The following is a 22,312-nucleotide window of genomic DNA, read 5'->3' on the forward strand; positions in this document are numbered from 1 at the left end:
AGACCATGTGTGTCATTCTTTCCATATGTATATGGTAGTGCATTCTTACATTTATAGGAATGCGGAAAGAAATGTTTATTCAAGTCTTATACTCCTGCTTACCTGCACTGAAATAATCCCTTTAAGGAAAAGGAGCTGAAATCCTTGCAGTAGCAGGAAGATATTGGTTATGTACCTGTCACTAAATCCTTTATGCTCCAAAGAGAAGTCTTACTAAGATCTCAGCCACTAGTGTGGACAGTGACACAGGTTCAGGATCACACTTGATCTGGGCTTGTGAAATGTGACTGTTCTTCAGGGCTTTCCTTTAAAATCACGGAATGCCCTGTGTGCATAGCTCACAAAACTGGCAGTATGGGGAAAACATAGGAAGAACAATGCATTACACATTCTATTCTGGCTTTTATCCCACGAGATCCTGGAGAGCTTCAATAACGACTGTGGAACCTGCTTTTAATGAAGAGGAGTGACAGGCCTTGATTGTTTCAGCACATTTCCATGAGGGTTTTTTCCTATCATACAGTGATTCACTTTTCTGTCTCTGATGGCAAGGTAGGGGGAAGATAGCTGTGTTTGGGGAGTTTTATATCTTTGCAAATCTGCTGCTATCCCCATGAGACAGAAGTAAAGGATTTTTTGTCTGTAGCTTCGGGATAGTAGCACAGAAGAAGCATGCTCACTGTGGCCGTGCTATTCTGAAAGGACTTTATTTCAGCAAAACTTCCTTATTTCTGCAGGAGTGATGTGACCTGCTGTTGCTCTTAGAGTCAAGTTCATTTGCTCCCAGTGTACTGTGTTGTCTTTAATAGTTCAGGCAGACATACATTGCTGAAATTCAGTCGTCAGCATAGTGTATCCCATGCATCATAGTGGAAGGGGGAAAATAAGTTATTTTTATATGTGTAGTTTCCTGGGGCAAATGACCATTTCTCCCCGTCACTGACTGCCACCTGTCTGTTTGCTTCTAAATAATGTATGAAGATATTTCTAATGGTCTTCCTGGACCAGGTCAATTGTGGGGTTTGCTGTAGCATTAACTCCTTTGCTTGTGAAGTATTTTGACTCTAATCTACTCAGAAACTGAACTGGTTAAGTGAGAACTTGGGTCAGAGAAAAGGAAAGAGAGCTTAGACCTAAACCAGCCAAGTGCTGCTATGTTTGGCTTTCAGCACTTCCAGTTGCTGCTGAGGAGTACAATATCCTTTTTAAAGCCCAGTTCTACTAATTAAATATGACACTTTTATTAAATATGTAAAACCACCCAATTGTCAAGTACATACAAGGTACAGCAAGGACAGCTGAGCAATACTGCTTGGCTGCAGGCAGGGATTTGCAAAGTCTGCAAAAAAATCCCACAAGAAATGGTGACAGCCTGCATTGCAATGCACCAACTCCTGCAGAAGTGTACTGTACTTTTCATCTTCCTTCATTGTACCTACATGAAAGGATCATCTGGAGGGGCAGATGTTGGCCTTACACCAATTCTAAATAATGGATGGTACCAACATTTGTATTCTTCTTTTGTGGAGCCAGTTTACGTGTTGTTTTACTGGCTCCTAGAGCCCAAGGAAATATGATTTGTAGCCAACTCTGGTTCCATGGCTCTGGTTTGCCTAGCTCAGGAAAAAGCCAGGGCTGTTTCAGATGGGCCATCTGGCTCTCTTGAATGGGCTTATTAGTAATAGAGGAGGTGGGTCTATTAGCTTGGGACAGGAACTCAGAAACAGATGCTTTGTTTATGTGTAAAATATGGCTTCAAGCCAAAGTGCTAATCATGATTGCCTCTGAAGTGGTTCTAATCATCTGTATGAGACTGCATCGGCTCTTGTGTTGTTTGTACAAGCTGGTAGTGTAGAGGTGTTGTGTACAAGATATTTGTAGTCATAATTTCTCCAAACAGGTTAAGGCAAACATTATGAGAATCAGCATATTAATGTGCTGTGTTTCAAATTAGAATTATAAACACACTTTCCTCATTGGAGGCCTAATCTGCTAGGAAGAAGCCAGATGTTTACTGATGACACCATTATTTAGAAGGACCTATCAAACTAAAACAAATTATTGTTGTTTAACTGGAGGAAAGCCTAGTTTTATGTATCAACCTAGTAAAACACCTCTGTGCTGAGACTGACTGAAATTGGTTGGTTGGTTGTTTTCTTCAGGCAGCAGGCCAAACATGAATCCTAGCAGATTTGCATGTTCCCCTTCTGGCCTTAAGAAAGCAAAATAAGGTGTACCTACCTTTCAATAGCCTAGGTGAAATAAGTGGAAATAGGAAATGAATGGTCCTGCCTTATTTTTACCAGAAAATTATTTTGAGGCTGAGCAACAGACTAAATTACTTTTTAAGATTTCAGTTAGTGTTAAAAAACAGTAAAATAAAAGTAGAATTTTTTTGTGAAAAATGGAAAATCTAGACACATTCTCTTTAATTGTCTTTTTCTTTTCCTGTTTCTAATTTGGATGCATTTCTGAGAAGGGGAAATGGATTAATGCACATGAAGAGTTAAAATCAAGGTTTTATTCATAAATTCTTTTGTGTGTTTTGAAATGGCACTTTGTGATTAAAAAAAAAAAAGTGAGTATATTCTCATCTTGTGTAGCTTTTCAGCCATGCAGTTTTGCTGTTTTCTTTCATTAGTCTTTCCCATTTTGATAAGCTGAAAAGCTGACATAGTATGTCAGTCTTGCCTGTAACACCCAATTCTAAAAAATCGTGTCAGCACATGCTTTTGTGTTATCATGAAGTTTGCCTTTTTGCTAAAGCATCTGAGCTTCACAATATGCTTAGATCTTAAGCCAAAATGTTGCTATGCCAAATGCAGGTCTTCACTCTGTATGAGGAAAAAAGTAAGGTCATGCATGGATTGCTTCATGATCCTAGTCCTCTGAAGATGAGCTGGAATATTCAAGATGGGTGCGATACTTGTATAATTTATATCATACTGTGTGCAGACACATAAATTGATACCTTCGGTGTGGTCTAGTGGACTCGTAGAACTATCAAATGAAAACTACCTTTTTTGAATCTTGTATGCATGTGTGTGACTTTGAATTGTCAATCTATGAAGTGGTGTATTCATGGTACTGTGAAATACAGACTCAAAATCAGTTCACTTCATTGTTTCCCAAACTGATGTTTCCTGAAGTAATTGTGTGATAGAGGTACCCAAAATACTACAATTATTTGCATATAGAACAGATATAAAGTGCCTTTGATTTAAAAAAAAAAAACAACAAAACGGTGAATCTGAAAGCCCAGCTTTCAGACTGTGAATTGTAACTTCTTGGGATGCTAGGTGGCATATAGGAGAAAATAGTAAGTATGCAGTGGAACAAAATCTGGCATTATCTAGCTATATCTGTTGTTAATTAAACCTTGTATTTTTTTTTTCTTTTTTTCTTGATTGTGAAAATGTAAAGGTTGGGTAGGTAAAAGCACTCCTATCATCCTTTTGATAGTATTATAGAACTGAGCATTCTCAGTTCTCCCACTGAAATCTTCTTAGAGGTTTGGACTTTCAGGAAAGCGTGGTAGCTCTGAGTAAAGCCTGTAGAATTGCTCTTAATGTAGCCCTTTTGTGGCTAGGCACTGCAGCCCATGATATGTGCAAAAATAACTCATGGTTCAAAAAACACCTCTACCCCACCCTCCGAGTGTAGAAGCTTAATTGGTAGAAATCCCTGCTGGACTTATGACTCTCCTATCTGTAATCTTACTGGGCATGGTTCTTAAAGCATAGAGACAAAATGAGCAGTTATTCCATTTCTCTTCTGTGCATCAGAACTTCCTGAGTGCACATAAGACCATAAAATAAATAGTCATTCCTTTTTTAATCATCCAGTTCCTCATCTTTGCAGCTACTTTCTTTTGACAAGTACATCATCAGTTTCCTCTGATTTTCAAACTGGTCGCAATGATGGAAAGGTATCAACGTGGGGATCTTTTGCGTGCACCAAGAGACAGCTTTCGTGTTCCTGGCATTGTCTAGACTGTGAGTGCTGTGGTTTGTATGAGGAGTGTTATTAATAGCTATGTGGAGTTCTCTATGTATTAGGTGTATTCAGCACTGCAGTGAGTTCTCTGCTTATTTGGTGCATAAGGAGTTTAATGATGTCTCCATAATTAAATGAGGAAGTAAAATACTCCTTGTCTTAGCAATAGCATCAAACAGAAGATAGTTGAAAAATTTAAAATGTAATTGAGGCCTTTATTAAGACTACTTAAAAACTGTGCATTTTTAAATAGCATGTGCTCTTTAGTCAGGTGTTTGGTTAGGTGGTGTCTCCTTTGTTCAGCAGTGAAGAGACTATCAGGAATAACTGTGAGGCCAGATTCAATGGGCCTTCGCAGAGTAAAGCTCCCACAGACTCACGTTCAATAGAGACCACAGAATTTGTCTGAGAAGGAAGGAGTTTTACCTTCATAGGCTGAAAATGTCTAATTAAGGGCCCATGTAGGTTTTCTTTGAAGTCAGTTGGGGCTACTCATGAAGGGAGCAACTGTTCAGCATAAGTAAAGGTGTCTGGCCCAAAAAGTTTTAACAAATGTTGCACTGGGTTAAAATAATCTGAGAATCAAACACAAAACAAATGTAACATTTCAGTTAATGAGTCTATTATGCCATGTTTCCCTAGGAAACTTGTAATTATAATTAATTACCTCAAATCTGCTGCTAATCCATTTGAGCTTAGGAAGGACATGAATTTTAAAAAAGTTAATTTTCTGCTACTATGTTACTGTCTTTGAATATTTGAAATGACATTACAACTGAATGACTTTGATTTAACAAATATCTTCAAATTCTCCTCAAGCTTTCTCAATTCTACATTCCACTGCTGTTGAGTAAATGCTTGTAAAAATATATTGAGGGTGGGAAGAAATAGGGAGACCATTTATTTGCATTGGCTCAAAAATAATGCTTTTAATTATATTTTCAAAATGTATTAAACAGTAATAAAGTTCCTGCATTTTTATATACCAAAGGAGCACATAGAAGTGAAAATAGTACCGCTTCACCAATTCTTGAACAAGGTATTTTCAAAGAAGAGTTAAATTTTATAGCTGATTGTTTTGCATAGTTTCCTGTGACTGCTAAACCACTGCACCACCTTGATCACTGCAGGTTGCCTGTGTCTGGGAAGGGTGATGTAATTGTTGCCTTCCTTGAAAGACTGGCTGGAAAAGCCACAATAGTGACACCCATAGCAAACCAATGCAGGCACTGCCAATACACAGTCTTCTAGGACCTACATTCTGCAGCTGCTTCTCCAGCTCAGATTTCTTGGAAAGCAAACGGTGACTGATAAAGGTCTGGGCTACGAATCAACTGTACTGAAATTTAACCACAGTAAATGGAAACAAAACCAGTGAGATCTCATTATTACACCCACAAACTCTGGTTTGTTTTAATTTATAGCAAGAACTGGGTTACTTGCAACTAAGCCAATTTGCCTGTAAATATTTTCTGCTTTGTGACAGTGTACTTCCAAGGGTATGGCTTGTGAAACTTGCACAATTTTACCATCTGGCATTCTGATCTATTCTTTATCCCAGACAAATGCTAAATATTTGTGGAGCAAGTGTCATGTATATGTGCTTTTTGCTTATCTTTTTCCTGCAGAACAGCCTGATGTGAGACTTGAGTATTCTTGTCAAAGATTCACTGATGAATTTTTTTTCACTGCTATTTAAAAGGAGTCTTTTAATACCTAGGAAATCATAATATTTATGAAAAGGATGCAGTAAGAAAAGAGCTCAGACCTTTCCCAGATGACTCAGAAGACACTTCGAAGTAATTTCATAGATGTAAAAAAACAGTTATGATAGTTGTGTGAATTTTAGTTTTGCTGCTCTTGAATGCATTGTAGGATTGCAAAGTAGTGCCCTTGTCAGGTTTAGTTTCTGCCTTGACCTCCAACTAGTTATAGAAGCTACAGGCCATGTACTGCACTTCTAGCAACTGCCATCCTGAGGACAGCAAATAGATGAGGGAAATCCTGGCTGTGCACCTGGGGAGAAATCTCACTTCAGACACACTGACTCTGTGGAGCTTCTAAGAGAAAACAGGTTAATTTTAGTACTGTATTTATAGTTAATGTACCATATGAGAAATGCCATTATGAGAAGAAGTGTGGGGTTGTATAAATAGGAGAAGAAAAGCTTGAGCTGGTCGAAGTTTCCATTCTATTCTGCTGTGGTTTCTCATATTCCTGCATACTTGCATCTGCCAGCCTTTAACTCTTTTTGGCAATGGGCAATGGAAAGGTCAGAGAAGATAGTTCTGCTGTTTTATTTGCTACCAGCCAATAATCACACAGCAAAATTCTCATGTTGACATTAATATCTGTGGGAGTACTAATATTCCTCTATGTATAGGAAAGCATGGAAATTGTGTGCCAGGCCATGAATACCTGTGACTTTTGTTTCAATGGATTTCTGAGTATTAGGCGGTGCCTTGCTTTCTTTTCTTCAACTTCTGTCCCATGTGGATCAGTGATTTTGACAGGCTCTTAGGGGTTTTGTTTGGTTTTATGTGGGTATTATTTTTAATACACTCCTCCAGAACTCCTATTATAGAGAAATACTTGAGAAATGTGGCCAAATACTCTACTAAACCCCAAAATTTAAAATGCAGATAAAAAGAAACAAATGTATTTTGGGGGTTGGTTTTTGCTGTCTATTTATTTATTTATTTTAAGTCAAACTGATTTGGGGATTGGCTGATGTAACTCTACTGCTCTAGCTTTTGAATTGTAGTGCATGCCTTGTTCTTTGACAGAACCAGTTTTTCACCACAGTAACCTCTGGTTTCATATTTGATAATTTAAACCAAATTTGCTGCAGTTTTACTGAGGCCTTTAGTTATAATCTGTTTATTTAGTTATTGTTAAGGGTAAAATCTAGCTCTGAAAAATGGCATAATCACCTATGTGCCAAGTTTATGTATTAAAATAAAGCTCATATTCTGTCAGTAGTTTGCAGAGAGATAGCAATGTATGGTAAGTGACATAATAAAGTAAAATCTAGTGTATCAATCGCAGAAACTGTTTAGTGTGATACTTTTTAATTGAAGATAGTTCCTGAAGGGGGAGAGAACTGGGCATTATTGCTTTGGATTTTCCGTGTTATTTCTATTTCTGTCTACTTACGTCTGAAAAATAATTGTGTACAGAGAAAGCACAAGGAAAATGTCTTGCCTACCCTCTAGAAGTTAAAAAAAAAAATCAAGGCACACTGGCTCATTGGGTTGAACCAAAAGACTTAGAACTAAAAGCATAAGTGTTCTTATTGTCTAGATGTTAGCACACTCTTTAAAGACCTTGTCTATATTAGGAAACTAAGTGTATGGGGCGTCTAGAAGCTGATTTTTCCAATTTGCTGTGTTTTGAAGGTGTAATATTCTCCTTCAGATGTAGCTACAGGCAAAAAGCATTAACAACTCACTTGAAACAGTTTTTTGAAATTGATTTTGTACCTATCTAGTACCATTTAGCTCACAGGTGGAAGCCATTGCCAGGGTGACCAGGGCTGTGGTTTCATTATGCAAGCAGTGTTTGCAGCTGTGCTCACCAATGTGGTGCAAGTGGATACATGTTTTAGATGTCAGGAAGTGGTCAGCACTTGTGAAGCCTGCACTTGAACTGCTGGATTTCTAAATCCATGAGAAATATCAATAGCATAGGTAAAGATACTAAATTCAGTTTCTACTTTAGCAAATTGATATTTCCCACTTTCTTTGAAAAATATGGATAAATAAAGTAATAAATTATATGGAATATGGGTTCTTTAATGTACAATGTACTACCAGAACTAATGGTTTATATGAAATATTTAATTTCTGATGCTATAGATAAATGTTGAGGAAAATTGGTTACATCTACAACCATTCTTTTTAAACCAAAGCAATCACTCATTAAAAGCTTTGGGCTCAGGACTTTGATTTCTAGTTGCTGAAACAAATTTTGACTTTGCATTACTTTTTGCAAAGTGCTGTTTTGTAGTATGCCGTCTTATGGTATCGTATGTTATAAGAGATTTTTGTTAGTCTTTGGGCAGTTGAGTAGTGTTTCAGGTCTAGCTAAGATGGTCGTTGATGATATTAATTAGATCAATAATCAATTATGGTACATATTGTCTTCCGTTGAAGTCAAGAAAATGTTTTAAGAGCTACTCAATATGGATGTGGATCAGGACCTTATAGTATTTGGGCTCTGTATTGTAGAATGAAATTCTGCTATCCTTATTCAGGTTTAATAGCACCTTGATCTGCTAGAATACTCCTGTGCCATTATAGGTGACAGCTTTTTGCATTAAAAATTGCTCTTGTGAGGAAGTATGGCAAAATCAAGACCCAAAGTAGCTGTGTATTAAAGTAAAGCAAGTGTGTGTGTGAAAATGGGTTATATGGCAGGAAGCAACTAATTAGCTGATGATTCTTGTTAGTCAATAAAACTACTGAATGAATACACTGTCTCCATAGCATTGTGTATGTCACATACATATTCTCAATAAAAGGTTAACTTTAACTTAAATATGTTTTTATTAATTGTGGTTCTTCTAAGAGTATTTCTAAAAGTAATGGCTGTAATCACTATGTTGACATTATGTGATCTGTTAATTCCAGTATTATGTCCATAGGGAAATAAGCATTGTGATTAGGGGTGAGGGTACTGGAATCTCACCACCTACCAGTGGCATTTCTTGGGTATTTCCAAATAGTGTGTATTAAGGTAGAGTCGATGCATAGTGTAACCACCATAGTTGCTTTATATCTGTATCTTTGGATTTTTTTTTTTTCTATCACCAAACTGTAGTTAAGGTTCAAGACTGCTGGGAAAGCAACCTGCCCTGTTTTGCGGGCTGGCTACTCCATCATCCTTTTGATTCCTGTGTGCAGAGTTGCGTTGTATTAAGATACAGACAGAAACAGCATGGATGCCAATCTGAAGATCTTGTGCCAAGCTGCTGTCCGTGATGTTTCATTAATAAGGATATTTGCAAATTACATTATATATAAAGTGTCTTTCAAGAAAGAAATTATTGCATCTGAGCTTTTTCCCCTCCACAAACTTTTGTGCATTTTTTTTTTGGGGGGGAGGGGTGTTTTTTGGGTAGTTGGATCTTTTTCAGAGTTTCCTTATTTTGCTTCGCTCCCTGATGTGTTCTTGTAGAAAAAAAAAATCACACTCCAAATGCCTTCTCTGCCTCGGGTGGCCTTGGATATGCAAATCTGTCTTGAATAGCAGAGGAGTTGATAACTCTGGCCTACAGCTCACACACAAAGGAGACAGATTTGTCTTCTTTACCCCCTGTTTGTCTCCTCGGGAACTCTGTTCTTGGTTGACAATATAAAGCAAAATGAAGAAAAAAATGAAAAGCCTGCTCTAAGGAAAGTAAGAAAAAGGGGAGCAGGGAGAGAAAAAGCACTGCTTGTGTTTCAGCCAAATAAATTGCTTACTGCAATTTTTTGATAGGTGTCTCTCTTACTGTTTTTTTCTCATTAGTGTAAACGAGGAGTCAAGTATTTCTGTCAGATTTCCCTCATTTCCTCATTATCATTGGATTTGTCACAATATGTCACTTTGCGGAACAAATGCTTCAGAGGGGCCCTGGACCACTGGAAAAGGGTATAAATTGTGTTGTCTACAATCAACTTGTTATGTTAAAGAGAAGTGGAATACTTCTGTGGATGTTAGTGGAAGGAAAGGTGGCTGTTGTAAACATTTAAATAAACCCCGAATCTATCTTGATCAGAGATGTTTTATCAATGGCAGCCTTTTATTAGTCATGTAGAGTTAGTTTGCTATTTAAAGCTTTGAATGTTCAATTACTGGGTTGATCCATCTTGTAGGTTTTTGCCATTCATTTGTTGGTAATTGAGGTATTTGTTTATCTTAATTTTCTTAAAGTACATGGTTAAAAGAAAGGAGTATTCATGCGTTGAATAGCAATTGAAGATCAAAGCTTTTACACGATGGTTTGTCACAGAAGGTGCTATAATACACATTTCAAAGCAATACACCTAGAAACAATTTGCCAGGCTGGTTACTGAGCAGCTATTGCACACCTTTTATGTATCACTGGGTAAATGCAGTATCTAATAAAACAGTACTACCAACAGTTGCAAATTACTAGTTTTTTCTTCTTTTTTAAAATCTGATCAGATTTACAGGACAAATGAGAACTGCAATACCATAATTAGGAAACTGTGAAATTGGAAAGGACTGGTGCTTGTCTAACACAAAAACCTCTACAAAAGTTCAGCAGAGGGAATTTTTGATGTAGCAGGAGTGTTAACAGCTGCACTAAATTAGAAGCTGCCTATGGAATCCATAATAAAACAGACAGTGAAGCTTCAAACAGAATTTCCATGACTGAGTATGCCTATGTTCCAGTCCCGTATCTGTTTTTTTGCTTTATAACCTTCACTCTTTCCAATTTCCTTTTTCTGAGTTTGTGTTTTAATAAACAATAATGCAATAAAAGAGTTCTGTGATGTTAATGATGTATACGCATTGCTCAACAACAAGGGCTTTTCAAAATTAATTAATGGCTTAGTAGGAAAAGTGAATTAATTGCTGCAGCAGGAGGCCAGTGAATCTGTAGGAGTTTTGGACTTACCCAGAAAATGGATGAATTGTGAGCAGCAGAAATAAAGTTTCATTACGCTGCCCTACATAGGTGCTTCAGATGTGATTCCAGGGAGTGCCCACTGAACAGAATGTACCTCATTTAATTCCAGTAGGTCTTTTGTATCTAAAAAGCAATTCTCTGGACTTAAAGAAAATGTTCAGAGTGAAGTTTCCGTTTTGTACGTGTGATGGTTGAGTATTTCCTATTGGTGTAAGAGACCTTGTCACCAGGGTACATCCACTCCATTTTTTCAGCCTCATCCTTTTGGCATCTTTTTCCAGACTCCTGCCAACACTTTGTCAGAAGCCTATTGTCTTTGATCTAGGCCAGATATGTCCAGAGTGTTACTTTTATTTCTGTAAAATTTATCCCTAGGGACTGCAATTTTCTTCACTGAAGGTCACCTCCTTTTCTGCTTATCTCGTGGTTGTGTACTTGTTCAGCAGGAGCATGTACATTCCTTATTGATGCATTAATAGGGGTGTAATACACAAATTCTTTTTTCACCTGAAGTTACCATTCTAAGAGCCTCAACTCAGCTGCTATCACCTTCACAGCCACTTTTCCACTTGCTGCCTCCTTCTTAGAGTTTCAGAGTATCCTTATGTTAAGTGATAAAATCAAGCAATCCCAAGAACAGCAACAGGAGCACAGCTCTGCTGCCTGTGGAAACCAGTTGCCTGGGAGCCTGTCTGCACTGAAGGATGGAGTATGGTATGAAGAGTCCTCCTGTGTGCCCCAGAGTCAGGAGCAGCAGAGCTGTGAAGGGTGATGTGCTGTCAACAAGCAAATAAAGCTCTAAAAAGGATTTTTTTGAAGGCTTGAGGTTTCTTCTTGAAAAGTTCTTGAATCTTTTCAAGAAAAAGATCGCTATTCAAAGGTTTGGTGCTGTGTCTTCAGGCATAGGGAGAACAGCATTACTCAGAAAAAATGAGACAAGAAGACAGGAGCTTTAATTGTCTCCAGCATGTATTTCACTTGGATTTAACAAGATATGTATTTTATGTTAGCCGAGCGCTAATTTTTTAGATAAACAGTTGTTGCTGTTTAACAGCTTTGTAATAGATATGTGACTATCCAACAGAGATGTGTTACATAGCTGTTATTTCTTAATAAATATATTTTAGCTAATCAATGAGTACTTAATGTGCAATTACTGTCTTATTAAATCTAAATTGAATGTGTGGTTTAGGAAATGCAGAGCTGGCTCCTCCAGTCACATATGTCTACATGTTTTGCTGCAGATGCTATGAAGCTGAATTTACCAACAGTGACTTTCCAGGAAATAAGTGGTGTTTTAAAAACAGTTTCATTTCCCCACTGAAGCTTGCCATGAGTTTCTTGCCCTGTCTTTAGCTACTAGTGGGAGTTTGATTAAATGTTCTAGGTAGTCAGATGCAAATAAGTGATGATAGTGTCTCGAATGGGAAATACCAGTGTGATCGTTAATGGGCACTCTTGCAAAAATGTCACTGCTTTGCTGGAATGTTGAGGGCAGGTAATAGCTTCTGACAGCTGGGACAATGATCTAATGAGGAGAAAAGTGAAATTATTTTAATGTTGGTGGTGTGGCGGAGTTTGTTTACATAATTCTTTCCCTCCCCGCTCCTCCACCCACCTTTCTTTAAGGCATAGTGTTTTTACAGGGAAGGCAAGGTACCAGGGAGAGAGATTTAGCAAGATTTGTTTATGAAAATATTTCAGCACAAGGTTATTGTGATAGCTTTGCTTTAAAGTTGTTGTCTTACTAGATGTGTTGTCAAATGTAATGAATAAAGCCACAAGTTGTAGATGAGTTTGGTGCACAAGCTCTGGAACTTCCCTGAAAAGACAGACTGAAGATCCCATGAAGACTTCCTAGGGTGTGTGAACTTCCCGTGTGTGCCTTTAGTGAGCTGCAAACTCTTTTTGAGATAGACATGACCCTTTCTCTCTTCAAGATTTAGAAGACCAGGCAGCTGGGATGACTATGAATCTGCCACTGAGAAACTGTTGACAGGAACAGGTATCTATTCAAATACAAACCACCTGGAGAAACAGCAGATTCTTATTTAACTAAGGCAGTTTCTGTTTTCACTTGCAAGTGCCTTATTGAGGAGTGTCTTGACAAAAGCAGTGAGAAGTTGTTAAAGGGTGAAAGATTTGTAAGTTTATTTCATAAATGAAAGTTGGGCTTATGGATCATTTTAAGGAAAAGCAACCTAGGTTAAAGGGTCACTTCCAAGTAATTATTTTTTTCTGAAAGTTTATTATTTCTTGTGCTTAAAAACTTGGGTGAGGATGAGGTGCTTACATCTGCCACGCATCTTCTGAAAAGCTCATTTGTAAACCAAAAGCTCACAACAGGTCTTGTGAAGGACTGTTGTGAGCTTTGGAGGTAGCCTGAAGCCTTAAGTCAGGAGAACTGGGCTCCTAGTTCATACTGCACTGCAATAGAATGCCTCAGAATGCCAACAGAGGGGGTTTTTTGGTACTGTTATTTCTGTCTGGGCTGCAGAGACTTAAAACAGTGATTAAATTCAGGTGGCAGTGTAGTGAATGACTAGTGAGATACACTATAAAATCAGTGTGCAGTATACTACAATGGCTAGAAAGGTAAGGCTGACATGTTCCAAGATATATTACTATTTTGGCTAGTTATTCTTCTCTGGTTGTATTGTGCTTGTCTTCTTTTTCTGTACCATCTCGCTATTAATTCTGGTTTCATAATTAGGTTGCTGCCTATTCTTATATGTTCAGATTAAAGCTCTCACATGGTGTAGTATCATTCTTGACCTTTTAAATGACCTCTTTTAACAATTTGGCAGTGAATGAGTAAACAGTAATGAGTTTACTGTGCTGCTTTCCTCACGCTCAACTTCATCTGATGCACTGTGGCATAGTCAAGAAGGCCAATTATTTTTGAAATCATGCTAATTAGTAAAAAGGCCATGGCCTCATGGCTAGTGAGCTGAGTCAGGTATTGTTCCTCATCTCCCTCCCCACTCCATGCACTGCCCTCTCGCTAGAGATGTGAGATATGGTATCATGAATAATGGGCTAAATGCGTTCCTGGTAGAATTACACTGAGGTCATCAGGGTGGTAGTCGAGATGAATGTTATGTTTCTAAATGACAAAGATGTATGAATAAAACTGAGCAGAGGTAACTCTTTTCGGAGGACAGTGTAAATGCATGCACGTCAACAAGTAATGACACAGCTATTTAGCTAGCTAGGCAACGGTCCATAGCTCCTGCAGGAACTAGATATGCCAGACCCTTGCAATTCAATAAAAACTGTTGAAAAAAATAGAACTGGGAAGTTTGAAATGGGTCATTTTGATCCTTGAACAGAAATATTTTCTTTTGGAAGATGTACAACTGAGTTGCTTCACCAGTTTCTAAGATATCTATAGTTCCTGCAGTCATCTCTTGTTTAGATTAGGTTAGCGTGGTTGTGATAGAAAAAGTATCTAACTGAAAATGAATTGCTAGTTTTCATCTTCCACTATCTGTAGGGAGGTCAACAGGGAGAATTTGAAAGGCTGAAATTAGATAGCTATAATATATCATAGAATAGTTGGAGTTGGAAGGGACCTTTAAAACTCATCTAGTCCAACCCCCCTGCAGTGAGGTGGGACATCTTCAACTAGATCAGGGTGCTCTGAGCCCTGTCCAGCCTGGCCTTGGAATGCTTCCAGGGATGAGATGTCTGCCACCTTTCTGGACAACCTCTTCCAGTGCCTCACCAGCCCCACTGTATAAATTTTATTCCTTATATCTAGCCCAAATCTCCCTCCTTTTAGTTTAAAACCATTCCCCCTTTTCCTATTGCAAGAGGCCCTGCTAAAAAGTTTGTTCTCATCTTTCTTATAAGCCTCCTTTAAGTACTGAAAGGCTGCAATAAGGTCTCCCTAGAGCCTTCTCCAGACTGAACAGCCCCAACAAATTTCAGAGGTACACATTTTTCACGTATATTGGAGGTAAAGCCACTTTGTTTCTGACGCATTTGCAAACAAGGAGTTAAGTGACATTTCTGCAATGCTGGCTTTCATATCCCAGTAGAGAATATGCCATTTGTGGGTAAACCAGCCACAGTAGCATTGTTCTCCTTGGGTGGTTTACAGTAAATCAAAGCAGCACAATGCTGGTGTAAAGGCAGAACAGCTGAGTCCCAGAGACAGTACTATGACTTTCCTGTCATTGGAGGTGAGATAATCTGAGAGTAACAGAAAACCTAGTCTAGGCTGAGGTAGTCTGAAATTTTACCCATCTTTTCTCCTTCCAACAAAAGGTGTAAAATGGTATGTGTGCTGGCAAATCAGCTGAGATAGGCCTTGCCCATTTCCTTTCATAGCATAGAGGAATCTTTCACTAAAAGGAAGATGTCTGAAGTTGCACTAAGAAAAAGTGGGTCCTTTGTTGTCACTGTTAAGAAGGACTATTCCAGTCTTTCCAGAATGGCTGTTCCAGTTTACCAAAGTTGTTATGGATAATGTGAATTTATTAATGAAAAATGTTTTTTCAGTCTGTCTAGAAGAGTTCACACAGGTGCTACAAGTTTTAATTCAGCTTGATTTGTTGCTGCTATCTGTTTTATTGATTTGTAGAGCTCATACACTTTTCTCAGCAATGTGTAAATTGTTTGGTTGTAACTTGTATAATCTGCCACACCCCCTGGAATGGTATGTCTGCACATAGATCAGTTACTCTAGATTGTCTGTGAGGACGGACTGTCTTTTCTGAGTGTGGTAGCTGGTCTTCGATGCTCTGAAGGAAATACATGGATCGGTTGTACTGCTGTGCCCTGTTGTGTAAGATTTTGGTTACTCTGGATGCTGAACTAGTTATGCTAGTTCCATGTCACTGCTTTTTGAATGGTTGTCTTGTCCATATGTGATTTTAAAAAAATATGCTAGTAGAGTATTGGATTTGCAACTGTAAGAGTTGTTTTAAAATGTTACTACTTAGTATATTTTTCCTTCCACTTCATTGTTTCCATTTTGTTCCCATTAAGCTCTCTTGAAATTGTTATCCTGCTAATATAAAAATATTTTTTTCCCAATATCCATGCCTGTTCTAATTTATCAAAGTGAGATGACAGAAGGTCCATTGGACTGAAGATGGAAAGAAATAAATTTTGTTCCCTTTCATTATTTACAGGTACACTTTCCATAGTAGTTGCAGACTTGCTCAAACTCTGTATTGTATGATTCTGTACTTTGTTTTTCCTGCCTCAAAATGCCCCTGTAGCTTTCTTGAGGTACAGTATTTGTTATTATTCCTTCCTGCCTTAAGCAACTTGCTGTATACTAACAGCTTCACGATTCTTCTCAGGAGGTAGTAGGTTATAAGGTTACTGTATCTCTTTTGACTAGACAGGCCTCTCAAAATATGAGGTAAGGTTGTAGCGTTAATCAGCTTCAAGAAAGGACCAGTGAAGAGGCTTGTCTTTCTGCAACTACATGGCTGCTTGGGCTAGCATGCTTTCATTTTCCTTCCTGCTCACTCACTTGTCCTGGGCAGGTGACTCTTACCCTTTCCAGCAGCCAGTAATAATATAAGCAAGGTAGAACAGAGGGACAAAGAAGGCCTTGTTTTGGATTTTTTTTAGCCCCCTGTGTGATTAAAAAAAAAAAAAAAATCTGTGCCACTCTATAGCCCCAAGCCCCTGTTGTTTGTCAAGTACTCAGAGATGCATCAAAGCTCTACAGCAGGCAAATCTAGCTCATCGTCCTATTGTAAGCCAGTTTACTGTTTGTTCTGATTACATTTTCCACATTCATCTGTGTTTTAAATACCAATAAAGGCCCCTAAGTGAAACAGTAAGCCTGAATTGTTTGCTGGGTCAGTCACATCCCTTATTCTAGATTCCTCCTGAGCTGAAGTTCAATGACCTAGAAGTTATAATGCTCATAACATCTCATGGTTCCAACTCCAAAATGTGATTTAAGTTTTGTGGTGTATATTATACCTTGATGCAGTAGTCAGGAGATAAAACAGATGCTGCTTAGGACATGCTGAAATGTAAATGAACAGGAGTATGGGGGGGATCTAAGTTCTTGCCTCTTTAAATTTTTATTATTTCCCATCCAAGCTTACTGTTTTTGTTTAATCTTGCCATTCCTTTTCTTCTTCATTGTGTGCTCTTGTTCTTAGGGATATGCAAACTTTATTAGTCAGCTCAGCTTTCAAGCTCTGTGCGCTTTTGTGTTTGAGAATTGGGAATCAGGTACTTTTACAGTTAGCCTAAGGGGAGAGCTGGGCAGGAGGAGCCTTTATGAATAATCAGGGTTGACATCTCCAACGTTGTTCCTTCATTATAAATATTGTTAAAGGAGCTGTGACCACCATGGGCTCAAACAGAACAGAGCATGGAGGGGAAGGAAAAGACAGCCTTTGATATCCGCTCTTTACTAGTTATCACTCCACTGATGACACTGGCATTGACAGGTCTCTTAGATTTGGCTGCCTTTTTTTGGAAAGTTTTTCTTCTATTAGCATAATTATTCTGTCTGTTGAAGGCTGAGTTCATTGTACAAATTGTAACGGCTGGGAACACTGGTTAATGTTGGTGCTTGTAAATTTTCTTAAATGTTGTATACCTAATAGATGGGTAGAGCATTTTGATTGCATCAACTGTTTTTGGCTGCCTTCCTTAACTTGATTTACTGAATACCCCTACTGTTAATGAATTGCATGCTTTCTGTCAGATACATAATCTAAATGATTGTTTTGCTTCCCTCTTGCAAGTATACATTTTTTCACTAATATGGAAGCATGCAATACTATATAAATAGAACCTTGCTCTAAGCTTTATTTTTAATTTGTGTAGGAAAACAGTTTCTTAAGTCTGGACTTGAGTGTTTTTCCTCTTTTAGGAAACTAAAATGTATGTATCACAATCAAGCTCTCTACTGTATTAAATATTACTGAGAGGGAAAATTATGTTTAGTAGGATGAGTAGTTCTCCAAAGGGGTTGCACAGCTTCGTGGGACATGTAGCATAAATTTCCTGTTCATAAAATACTTTGAAGTTTTAATGGGCATAAAAGTTATAAATACAATCAGATTATATATTCAGAATGATCCGGCTTTTGGAATATAATACAAAATGGTTGCTAGTATGAGCATAGTAAGGGCTTTATCAGATTTCTTCCTTCTGATACATGTATTTTCCTTTCTTAAATTGTAGAGAGCTGAAATGCTTGCTGTAGTATTTGAAGTGCCCTGGGCACTTCTGCAGAAGAGTTTTTCTGCTCTCTTCACTGATCCCCATCTGGCCTGGGTGTCTTCCTGGAAAAATGTCTGAAAAATCACTTCCAGAGATGAAGTGAGCATTTTCTTCCATGGTTGGAATTGCTGCCAGAGCACAAGCAGAGGCGATAGAGAATGCTGAGAAGAGGCCATATATTTCAGCTGAGCTCGGGAGGAGGTGAGAGCATTCATATCTCATGAATGCTCAGATCGCCTCGAGCACTTTTAAAATCAAAATACCCTTCCACGTAGCAATGTGTGTACCTTGGGGGGCAGGAGGGGATGGGAAGATAGTACAGCATCTCCTAGCCAAATATGTCATCTGTCAATCAGTCAATATGACAGTTACAGATAAAATAGTGGTGAACTGAAATTCATAGCTTGCAGCATGTGGTTTATAGGCTTGTCAGTCTATGGATTTACCTCTGAGTAGACTATAGGTAATCGAGAGAATCAAGTCTATCATGAAAAAGGTTAATCCTCTTTCGAAGTATCTGTTCTTACTCTGAGAAATGTTTTGGAGTCTGCATATTGGAAAAGAATGTGTGCGCCTTTTCCTTGTATACAAGTGACTTTGTTTTGCGTCCTGATTGAGTGCTTTCTGAATATGGGGACAATCCTTAGACCTGGTCACAGTGAGAATGAGGCATTATACACTGCTTCCTTGGGATAAATGGCAACTTTCTGCAGAATTTTTTTTCTTCCTTCAGCATTTTTATAGCCTTTAGAAAAAAAAAAAATTGGCAGCTGAAACTGAACAAAGAATACTGAGTTTAAATGAAATTGTAGAAAATGTATATTAGATATTACAGTGAGAGCATGTGTAACTGTGAAAACATGGGAAAGAAATGGGATATCCAAATAGGATGGAATATAGAAATTGCTGCAGAATACTTAGAGTAGCTGGGTAGCAATCTGTTCTCACTTATCATAACAGATAATTACCTCGTTCTGTGACCTGGGGAACAGATAAGGTGGCTCTGCAAATGTCTCCCATCTGAAAGTAATATGAAATGACATAGAACCTTCACTGGAAATCAGCAACAGTTCCATATGCTTACAGATATTTAGTCTTTAACTGTACTGTTGGAAATTACTGAGGATAGATCACTGCTTATTCATAAACACACACTCTGGGGTAAATGTGTACAGCTCCATTATACTGCACCCCCATATCTTCATGTCAATAAGATTTTTGGACCCTAAACACTGGAATAACCAGGACTAGTTACTGTAGCTTACAATGGTGTGTCAGTAAAGAAGTCTGACCATGAGGAGCACAAAATGAATTAATGAAATAAGTTTTCTTTTGTAAGACTCTTGGCACATAATGAGAAGTATTTTCCTATTAAGGAAAATGGAACATCATTTTGTGCTTTTGTTTTGCATGTCACTGAGATATTGTGAAGTCTGATGAGATCACATGAGCTCTATTCAGACTGGATATGCTATGACTGTGTACAAGTTACACTGGGTGGATTTTCTCTTTTGTCCTCATCTTGCAATGCAATACAGAGCCAATATCATATGACAGAATGCAATGCTGGCTTGTATTGATGAGAATGTAAATACAAGAGAAAATATAAAAGGGAGCAAAACTGTAACTCAGGCAAATTTACTAAAAAAATCTGGAGAATCTGGATGGCTGTGTGAACCTGTAAAATACATATGTATACAGGCAGATTTCTCCCAGAATGGTGTGCATGCAATTTAAACAGCACTACTGACCCTGCTGGTTTTTGAAATACTGTCCGAAATCCAAATGTCACACTTTCAAGTCTTCATTTCCATCTTTTTTAGCCTGTACCTTGCCACAAGCAATCTGATGTTCAGTAATACCTTGCAGTTCCTTTATGTGTTTTTATTGATGTTGGACTCTTCCTGCAGATTCATGCAAGAAAGCACTTTATTTTACTAGTACATTCTTACTACAGCATACATGGTAGAAAGTATTATGTATGTTTTCTTTCTCTTTATTAACTTTTTATGGAAAAGTGCTTTTGAACTGATCAGTAACTCTGCTTTTATGATATTCTGTGGGAAGAACTGGTGTACATTTGCTCTTAATAAAAATGATTCCATTAGGTAAATAGAATTATTTTACCAGATTATGGACAATTTTAATACATTCTCTTTGTTCCTTTTAAATGAGTAAAAATTGTGGTGTTGTGTACAGAGGAGTAATGAGAGTCTTACAAGAAGACAGGTATTTGCTTTTCTTCTAGTAAATCGCTGAAGGCAGCAGGACTCAGTTTAAATATGTTTGAAGCTTGTTACACAGTGTTCACTTTCTGTAGTTCCTGAGTTTTTGCTGGAAAAACAACCTGAAGATGAATTAGTAGCTGGAAGTGGAATTTTATTTGTTTGTGGTTGTTTTTTTTTTTAGTTTTTATCAAGCTATTTATTAATCTGTTGCTTGATTCTGAGTGTTACTGTTGTCTTTTTTCTCTTGGTGGGGCTGGAGGAGAGACATCAAGCCCACTGATGTCCTGGCAGTTCTTTTTGTATGAGCAAACAATTATAAAGGTGGGATCTTAAGTAGCTCTTACATTATTATTTATATCCTCTAAATTCTCAGTTTTGAAGTTATAGACAACATCCCTCCTGAATTTTAAAATTATCTTTTATTTATGGGACCAAGTGGTTAGATGGTTGCATAATTTCTTATTGTCTGAAGATAAATGGATGTAAATGTAGGAACTTAGATTTGCTAAAACATTAGTTATTTGGAGTTTTAGGTTTTGTTTTGAGGTATTTGGAGCAAGAGTACATGAAAGATAACTCTCCTTGAAATTCTAGTTTTTGAAATGCTAGGTTATCTTGTGCTCTTTACAGGAAATGTATCTGATATGATTTATGAGGGACTTATGGGCTGGATTTTCACCTGTATTTGCCTGTTTATTAATTAGTATGCTTGCACCCACAAATTTTATGGGACTAGTATTGTATCATGTCAAATGGGTGAAGGGGAAGTTCCTTACCCTGCTCCTGAATTTTAAAAATGCTACTGTTGCTTTATGAACTGGGATTTCTGGCTTGCATTTTCTACTGTCAGTATATTATTTGCTGTGCTAAGTGTCTATAAAACAGTGTCAAACATATGTGTTTTGCCTTACTGTCTGCTTTTCTTTTCTGACTGGAAGTTTGCTGTATCCTCATTTACAAAACAGGGAGCTGTGACTAAGGCACTAGTTGTATCATTGCTTGATAAACCTTTGTAAAGCAACGTGCTGCTGCGAGTAATGGCCTCCATTCATTATTAGCCCAGTTGATTTTCATTTACACTTGGCTCTAACAATTAGCTTGAGCAGGTGTGAAGGTGATGGAGGGCCAGGGACGCACAGAGGTCAGCCACTGCTCTGTGTGATAAATTAACCATTATTATCTGCAGTGAAAGTGGCTCTTTACGCTTGTCAGCAGCAAACAAAGGGACAACATATCTCACATAAAGTGGAATCAGGGCCACTAGTGCAAATGTGATGTGTCTGTAATCTTGTCTGGTAAATAAAGGCAAATCCTTTTGAAGTGTCACACCTGTGTGTTTCACTTCAAGGAGGTAAGTCTGTCCTATTGTAGAGGTATGTGTGTATATATATATAAATGTATGGATATTGAGTTTCAAAGCTGTAGTAAGTGGAATTTTTATATTAATACATTAGAAACTAACAAGAAAACTATTAGTTAAGGATTTGAAACATGAAGATTTTCAGCCCACTCTCATAAGGAAATGATTTGAGGCTACTGACTTTTAAATTCCTATGTTACTACTTTAAAAACACCTGTGATTTGTCTGCGCTGTATTGGCTTTCCTCTAACATTTACAAATGAATTATAGTCTTCTCAAAATCTGAAAGATGTCCTCTACTAAAATGTGTGAAGTCCTGCTATAGGATGCTGTTGGGTCACAGACTCAACAGTTCTTCTTGGGCTTGGACAACTGCATGTGTAGTACTGCTCCAGCAGGGGGATTGGACTAGATGATCTGTTGAGGTCCCTTCCAATCCCAAACATACTGTGATACTGTGATACTGCTACTCTACTGTTAGGAAATATTAGCTCAAATGAACTGCCCATCTTTTTCTTGTCCTGAGTAGGTTATGAAGGATCTGCAGGCCTTGACCCTGTGGGAGACTGAGAGAAAGTATAAAAGGAGAATGTGGATACTTTCCTTCCCAATAAAAGTAGGGAGTACAGTGGACTTGAATGTTTGAATTGTTGGCTCTACCCAGCTTCCCATTCCTCTTCCCCTAAACTTGTTCTGGTTTTGGAAGGAAAGGCCTTACAGGATGAATGCCTGAAGCTATGTTTTCATTCTTTGGCTAGCAAAACAGTCCACCAATTTATTATGTTTAAAGTATCTGAACTCCTTCCACACACACAGTAGTCTGTTTTATAAATCAATAGGAAGAATATAGAGGATTTTTTTTCTTACTGTAAGTTG

Source organism: Patagioenas fasciata, chromosome 12 (assembly GCF_037038585.1).
Source record: "Patagioenas fasciata isolate bPatFas1 chromosome 12, bPatFas1.hap1, whole genome shotgun sequence".
In the NCBI taxonomy this organism is placed as follows: domain Eukaryota; kingdom Metazoa; phylum Chordata; class Aves; order Columbiformes; family Columbidae; genus Patagioenas; species Patagioenas fasciata.